This window comes from Antechinus flavipes, chromosome 3, assembly GCF_016432865.1.
Source record: "Antechinus flavipes isolate AdamAnt ecotype Samford, QLD, Australia chromosome 3, AdamAnt_v2, whole genome shotgun sequence".
NCBI classification, from domain to species: Eukaryota; Metazoa; Chordata; class Mammalia; order Dasyuromorphia; family Dasyuridae; genus Antechinus; species Antechinus flavipes.
The window spans coordinates 83558132-83567000 of NC_067400.1; the positions used below are offsets into that span (position 1 = coordinate 83558132).

The window sequence follows — 8869 nt, forward strand, 5'->3', positions numbered from 1 at the left end:
CTTCCCTATGTAGATAAGTGGTGAAAATATATAGTTTTCAGAAGAAATTATAAACTACCAATGACCATGTAAAAATAAAATAAAACAATTTACAACCAACAAATAACAGAAAACAGAAATGACCACTTTTGAAGAACCTAAATCTGTAATTTCATTGGTATAGGAAACTCCTTCTGTAAATGCAGGTTGCAATTTCTCTGAAACTTAGTCTTAGAAAATTACCTAGAGCTTGGGTGTCAGACTCAAATAGAAACAGGTAATCATCTGAAGACCTGTTAAAGACCTTAGCTAATATCTTGGCAACCACCAGTTTCATTTTTCCAGCCCAGGTGAGCATGGCATCTAATCTAATGTGAAGCCTTATTTTTAAGATTAATATAGCTGAGAGCTGAAAATGGAAACTGCTCTCTAGCCTGCAGAGTGGTCCTCCTGCGCTCCTAAATTTGACAACTTGTTTGCTTGTCTCGTTCCGAGCCCAGGACAGCTTCAAACATGGCCACCTCAGCCAGTTCTCAATTGAACAAAAATATCAAGCAGATGCACATGAACCTGCCTCAAGGAAACAAAGTCCTAGCCATGTACATTTGGATCAATGGCACTGGTGAGGGACTGTGCTATAAAACTCTGACCCTATACAATGAACCAAAGAATATAGATGAACTACGTAAATGGAGTTTTGATGGCTCCAGCACTTTTCATTCCAAAGGCTCTAACAGTGACATGTACCTTATTCCTGCTGCTCTGTTCTGAGACCCCTTCCAAAAGGACCCCAACAAATTGGTTCTTTGTGAAGTTTTCAAGTATAACCACAAGCCTGCAGAGACCAATTTAAGGCATACCTGTAAATGGATAATGGATATGGTGAACAACCAGAAATCCTGTTTTGCTATAAAGGAAGAGTATACTCTTATGGGAACAGATGAACACCTTTTTGGTTGGCATTCCTATGGATTCCCTGGACCCCAGGGTCCATATTACTGTGGCATGGGAGCTAAAAAAGCCTGTGGAAAAGTGTAAGGTTCTGGGCTGGTTTTCTGGAAATCTTTGGGGCAGCCTTCTTTTAGGTCAGAGTAATCACCAAGAGAATAGCCAGGTATTAAAGTCCATATCCTTTATTGTCTCCTTCAAAGTCTTGTCTCCTTTCCTGGGGCTTCAGCTAGCTTTCTTAAAGGCCTTCCAGAGTCTTGGTTTCAGTGCAGAAGTGCAGGAGGTCAGGCCAACCACCAGAAGGCTGATGAAGATGGAAATGAATCTGATCCGCTCCTTGATGGCTGTTATATACTCCATTATCATAGGTGTGAATCTTGTAGAACTATATTAAGTACTAAGTATATGTACTGAACTAGAGAACTATTAACCACCATGCTAAACTAGATAACCATTGTCTTTATCAATTTCACTGACTTAACACCTTGTAAGAATCCTTGTTTCAAGTTCAGAGTTCTGGCCCATAACATCTCTTGCTTTCTTTTGTTTTAGAACGTAGGTGGTCATATCTTCTCTGATTTCTCAAGGAGGTGAGAACTCCAAAAAGGAGGTAATCACACCTTCTCTGACTCCTCAAAAAAGGGGTGAAAACACCATAAAATGAGGTGATCATGTCCTCCCTGACATCTCAGAAAGGGAGCTGAAAACACCAAAGGAAAATGGGGAATCAAACCAGATTAGCGGGTTTCTGAAGGGTCTCACTTGAAACAGATATTCATAAATCCATCAACGTGGGAGGTATTACAAACAAACAACATGAATCAACATGAGGAATTATACATATCCATAAGTCCTAGAAATAGTCCAAAACCAATCTATTGTCCATTACTTCCTGTGTCAGAGAATCCAATGATTCCTGCAAGATTTGAAGTTTTGCAAGAGTCTTATCAACAATTTTTCATTTCAGGGAATCCAATGAAATTCCAGGGAAATTCAGGGAATTTCAGGGAAACCTGCAGGTTTTGAAGTTGTAACAGTCTTATCATGTCTCAGGAAATCCGATGATTCCTGCTGGTTTTGAAGTTCTGCAACAATCCTATCAACAATTTTTCATCTTAGGGAATCCAATGATTCCTGCGGGTTTTGAAGTTCTGAAATAGTTTTATTATCAGCCATGATCTTTCAGTGTCAGATGTTTCTTAGATCTTCTCCTTTGTTTCAAGGTTTTTTCTCTTTTTCTGTCTCTCTCCAGGTGCTCATTGACACCCATCTGATTCCTTCTCCATCTGTAGAGATACAAGCAAGCCCTATCTCCCAAGCAGTTAATCTATTTGGTCCTTTTTATTTACCACTTTCTAGCTCTCTCCTCATCACCTGGCAATTTCACTGGAGCTGCTCACACTGGACACTGCCCTTCTGTTGGGTTAAAAAGCCTATATTCTCCCCAATTGTAATCCCTTTCTGCCATCTGATTGCTTCTCTGGTGATTGACATCAGGGCACTGAACTTCTAAAGACTCTCTGGGTATAACCTTGACTGCTATCATGCCCCACCTGGTTTTGTTTGAGGTCTTGGAGCTGGGCTCCACCTCTCATTTCCCTGGGTCAATCTACATTTTGAGGCCCAGTGGAAGCCTCGATTGCATTTTGGACATAGGGTTTTGGATCTTCTCTCACCCTGTCTTCTCACTCTATCTCTATATCTACATTGGGTTTTCAAATGTCCTATTTTTCCACACTGAAAGCATCAACAGTTTCTCTAGAAGTCCCTTGCCAAGAGGGACCCCATTTTCCCATGTTCATCATAGTCTGGGTATAATAAGCATTTGTGTCCACTGTAGCATAGCGTCTTATGATCTCTTCTAAAGGAACATCTTTGTGTACTCCCCATATAATTCTTCTGCAAACCTCATTAGCATTTTCCTTAGCCAGTTATCTTATAATTCTTATAGCTGCATTTTCTCCAATGGTTCTTGTGACAGCTTTTGCATATGTCCCATAAAATCAGCAAAAGGTTCATTGGGTACTTGCTCTATTTTTGGTAGGAAGCCCCATGCTTTTATAGCAGCAGCAACAATTTGCTCATATGCTGCTATGGGGTAATTAATCTGTACTGAAGTATCTGCATACTGACCTTTACCTTCTAGTTGTTCAAAGGTGATTTATATAATGACTCCAGTTTGCCTATTTCATTGGGCTTGCATCCTACAGAGTTCACTATACTCCAAAAGCCACAACAAGTTTTGTCTAGGTTCTAAACATGTCCTTGCTATAGATTTTTAATCATTAGGGTTTAAAATTTCATAAGCCAAATATTCTAATAGCATTTTAACATAAGATGATGTAGCCCCATAAAGAGTACAACCCTTTTTGAAATCTTTGATAATTTCCAGATCAAAAGGAGTATATCTTCTCCTGGCTTGACTGAAGAATTAAATTCTTCAGTCACAGGGTATGCAATTATCAAATCCGATATATCCTGTCCTTTTTTAGCTTTAACTAGTGCCTTTTGTAATCTTAGGCTGCTTCATAGGTGGTGCTGATTGTGTCACTGCCCCTCCCCCTTCTCCTTCTCCTTCCACCCATGAAGGGTTAATTGAGGGGGGTAGGTCAGGGGATGGGGAATGTCCTAATGGCTCCTTCTGTGAATCACTACACTCCTTAATTTTATTAGGATTGTACTTAATTGTACTTTCTTGTCTAATTCTTTATCCTTTTCATCTAGTTTGTCAGTATCCTCCCCCTCCTGCACTTTCTTCTTTTTCCTTATTCTATAACTTATATACTTTCCTAAAGCCAATTGTATTAAGTTATATGTATAAAATGTTTCTTTAGAAATTTAATCAGCACCATTATCATTGTAATATTCACATAGTTGCTCTCCTGCTAATTTCCACTTTCCTGGATCTAATTCTTTTTTCCTTTGAGAACCAAGGAGATGTGTACTATACTGTCTCTAAAAGTTCAATGATCTGCTCCCAAGTTACAATCAACCTTGACTTTTAATGAGTTTAACCATGCTCTCTACACATTTTCCTTGAAGTGAAAAGAAGGCTCCTTTCTAAACATTTGTCCCATTTCAGCTTGAGTACTTTAACCCTTAACAAAGCTTCCTTCTTGACTGTTTTTGTACTTACCCTAATTTCTGGGTCACAGATGTAAATTTTTAGTATCTGTTCGGGTGCCAAAATGTAAGGTTCTGAGTTGGTTTTCTGGAGGTCTTTGGGGCAGCCTTCTTTTCAGTCAAAGTAATCACCAAGAGAATAGCCAGGTGTTAAAGTCCAATCCTTTATTGTCTCCTTCAAAGTCTTGTCTCTTTGCCTGGGGCTTCAGTTAGCTTTCTTAGAGGCCTTCCAGAGTCTTAGTTTCAGTGGAGAAGTGCAAGAGGCCAGGCCAGCCACCACAAGGCTGATGAAGATGGAAATGAATCTGGTCCAGTCCTTGCTGACTGTTATATACTCCATTATCATAGATGTGAATTTTATAGAACAATATTAAGTACAGTACATTGTACTGAACTAGAGAACTATTAAGCTCCATGCTAAACGACATAACCATTGTTTTAGCAATTCCACTGACTTAACACCTTGTAAGAATCCTTGTTTCAATTTCAGAGTTCTGGTCCATAACAGAAAAGATATAGCGAAAGCTCATTACCGTGCTTGCTTATATGTTGGAATCAAAACTGGGGGGACAAATGCTAGAGTAATCCCAGCTCAGTGGGAGTTCCAGATAGGACCGTGTGAAGGGACTGAAATGGGAGATCACCTCCGGATTTCCAGCTTCATCCTCCGGATTTCCAGCTCCATCCTCCATCTAGTGTATGAAGATTTTGGAATAGTCATAACATTTGATCCCAAGCTCATCCCTGGAAACTGGAACAGACTGGGTTTCCTACTAACTTCAGTGCCAAGGCCAAGAAAGAAGAGAATGGTCTAAAGTTTATTGAAGAAGCCATAGAGAGATTAAGTAAACAACACAAGTATCACAGTGGAGCCTATGACCCTAAGGGGGTCTGGACAATGCCCATCGCCTGACAGGTTTCAATAAGACATCCAACATCAACAAGTTCTCTGTTGGTGTGGCCAACTGTGGTGCCAGCATCCAAATTCCCAGTCTACTTTGAAGATCGCCCCTGCTCTGCCAACTGTGATCCTTACTCAGTGACAGAGGCTCTTAACCGCATCTGTGTCCTCAATGAGACAGGAGAAGAACGCTTTCAGTATAAAAACTAAGTGAACTAGACCTACAGATACCTTCTGCTTCCCACACCCCATAAACCTTTTCTCATGGCCTCTTCCACTTTACCTCTCCCCTCTTCCAAATTTTCCTACTAGATGTAACTCAGGGCACAAAATACCATGTTTTTTGTGCCCACAAATAACTCCTTGCTTTTTTTGTGGAGGAAGAGGATTAAGGTTGAGGGGTGTTTTTAATCTTTTTTCCCCCATCACTGATGATTTTTTTGAAGACTAAGATAATAGTTATGTTAGTGGGGAAAAGGAATTGGGGAACATAATCACTGCTTCCATCTAATCAAGTTTGTACATCAACAGAGACTTGTAGCTTCCAGAGGGGGAAAAAAAAGATATTTGAGATGGGCAGGTTGGGGGAGAGTGTTTGGGTAGGAAGAATTTGCTGAGTTTTTTTGGAAGGGAGGAAGAAGAGTATTAAATTCATATGAGACTATAATCTACTTTTCTTAACAGATAAGAATTAGTAAGAGTTGGTGGTCTCAGTTTACAGGAAAACAAACCCTATGTCTTCTAGATGTATGGGCCTCTTCATATTTTCTCTGATCTAGAGTGGGGAAACCTTTGGCCGGAAGATAGTCTTATAGGCTATGTGAACCAATGAGTACTGCTCAGTTTTAGAGAAGAGAAAAGGAACTTTGCCCACTCATCCTTCATTCAAAGCAGAGTAGTATTTTTATATTTAAATTTAAAAACAAAAAAACTTTGAGATATATGGACATGGTGCCCTGGGATCGAAAAGCAGAGCAGGTAGGAAGGTGTGGTCAGAAGCAGCAAGTTCCTGCTAAGAAGAAAGGATTGTTAGAAAGGAATTGGGCCAAAAAAAAAAGCCCCATTGGTGTCTGGCCATCTTTTCAGTTCTCTTGCCCATCCAGATAGAGATGGTCACAATTAAAGGCAGCCTAAACCACAGGTGGCTGTGATTTTAACAAGCACATATTGAATAAAGCACACATAAGTGGGAAAGGGGGAGAGGAGGATGGTAAAAAGTGAGTTGGCTGGGCAACTTAACTGTTTACTGACAAGGCTGGGGGAGGGAGGGATTGTGGATGTTTATTTTCTGGTGGGACTAGCATGTCACTAAACCGGCCTTTTGATATATTAAAAAAAAAAAAACTTTATAAAGGCAAAACAATTGTAGATTCTAATGTTTATAGGGTTTCTATAAGTTGTACTGTTTTTCAGAGTTGCATGCTTGTATACCCTAGTATGTTCAAATTGTTCCCTTGCCTGTCTCTTAGTGATGAGATTGGGATTAACTGTGCTGGGTTCAGACATTTGTGATATTGTACCCTGGTATCTTTTCTAAGTGCCAGATCTTCCTTTGCTTTTTTTGTCAAAAGATTTCTGAAGTTTTTTTTTCCTTTTATAATAAAAACACAGAACAAAAATATAAAAAAAAGAGATATTAATATAGCTGTGTGCCCAGAAATAATATCTTGGCAACTACCAGTTTATCTTTTCTCTCTGTGTATCAGTACTTCACACATCCTTGGCATACAAATCAGCCAGCTCCCAGCAGCCACCATACTCAGAGCTTAAGTATCACTCCCAGAAGGACACTTTGGAATATACCTCCCCAACTTGGGAACCAGCCTCCCCTCCCCAGAAGCATATTTCTCGTCCCTGGGAACATGCTGCCTCTACAGGAACAAACTTTCCCAGATTAACATCTCTATCTTTGTGCCCTTCACCCAATGTAGCATCACCCTCATGTGAAGTTTATTCTATGTTATTTTGTATGTCTGTGTTGTATTTCAGGTCTTCTTCATCCTCTCCTCCTTTTCCACTCTTCCCTATTACTGGGCAGTTCAACTTTCTAATAAACTGCTCCTCAATGTTATTACATACTGTTCATGGCATCCAAACTCATTAAGGGATTTGTTTTTCTCCATGTCTCTGACTGACCCACAAGCCTTTCGTTAGATATGAATTAGATCTCTACACAAGGACTTTACCTATTGATATGCCCCATTTCTGGAAACCAAAGGTCAATAGAATAACTTAGTGTTCTTCCAGGGGAAACTTCCTTATGCCAAAGAACTCCCACAAAATACATTGAGATCTTATAATAACTTAACATTCAAGACTACAAGAAAGCAACTGAAGGACCCAAGAGAACACAAACTCATCCCAGAAATTTCCTCCAATAATCTGCAGAGCCAAGCCCCAATATAAGGTCCAAAATCAAGAAGCAGGTTGTGAGAATGAATAAACAAAAAGAATCTCCTCATAAAGAGTTATTAAGAAGATGGGAATGGCCAACATACAATCCCAGAAGAGAATGACTCCAAAAGTTGGGGTTTGATCATGTGAAAAATTTGCAATGGCTATTCTCTTTGGCAAAAGGTAAATTTATTTAGAAGAATAGATTACAAAGAAAATGGAGGGATACAATAGGCACCAAGACTAGTAAATATAAAATAAAATGGGGTAGCATACGAAAGATAAGTCCCTCAGTGGAATTCACAATTATCCAGTAGAAAGGGAACACCCCACCAAGTCAGGGCATGCCTTTAGCTGGCAGGCTAAATCCTGAAAGGGAGTTTGTACCCTAAAAAAGCTTTTAGCTATAAGGAGGGGAAGTGGGGTTAGAAAGCATAGTGGCATTGGGGGAGATACCATGTGGCATGGGAGAAGAGGAAAGGGAGAGACAATACAAGTCTGGGCTATGTTGTCTTATAGGGAGAATTTAGCATCAGGAACTTGACATAACTTGAATTTCTGACTGGATTACCTCTAGTGGGTGAGACCACAGAACTAATCTCATTTCAATTATTAGAGTCTTCTTTTTGCCTGCCCTGGGAATAATTTTTATCAATTCTTCAGTTTCTCTCTGCCCACCACACCTACTATTCAAGACCTCATCACTAATCTTATTCTTGACTAGTTTCCCAAATGGACTTAATTATAAGTCCTTAAAAAGCTTAAAAAAAGAAGAAGAAGAAGAAGAAACTCAGTTGCTACCTCACTAAATAACAGGTGACTGGGCTATTTTAAGGTTAGGAAAGCTGACAGAGAGCCCTGACAGTGATCCAAGTGACCATGATGCCAAAGTCACTAATCTTTTGATAAGAATACTGCATAGGCTTGAAACAACTTTAGTCTTCACCATAGTTCTAAAACAGAATACTCTAATGTAACTTTATATAACATACAAATTCCTAAGAATACTGCTGAACACATGTTCAATACTTGTTGGACTGACTTGGATTCCTGAAGTGCTTTCCTGTACTCTGAGCATCTCCCTCCCCTTTTATGCATAGGAGAAGAGGGAAATAGTTAACATTTTAGCGCACAAGTGTTGCATTAGTAGATAGAGTCAGAGCAATTAAGGAAGCTTGTATGACAGAGTCATAACTAGGAGTTCTGGGATCTAATTCAGTTAGAGGTGGGGACAGAACTGAGCAAAGATCACAGAGTTGGAGATACAAGATTTCTTCTGGGAGAGAGACCTTAGGACACTGTCCCATGAAGAACTGAGAGTAAGACCATGGAAAACCTTTCTTACTACTATCAGGCCTGAGATGAGCTCATCTGGGATAAGGTAGGGCCTCAAGACTCCACCTCAGCAGCTGAGAAGTCTCAATATCATCAATGACTTGGAGCACTTAGTATGACAGAAGGGAGCATTGTCCTAGACCTGGCAGCATGACACTGACCTAATTAGATATAGTAACAATGGGATAA

General features: G+C 39.8%; 1 pseudogene; it reads left to right on the forward strand.

The window, feature by feature from the left end:
* Positions 1-471: 471 nt before the first annotated feature.
* On the forward strand, positions 472-5161 carry LOC127557762 (glutamine synthetase-like; annotated as a pseudogene).
* The last annotated feature ends 3708 nt before the right edge of the window (positions 5162-8869 follow it).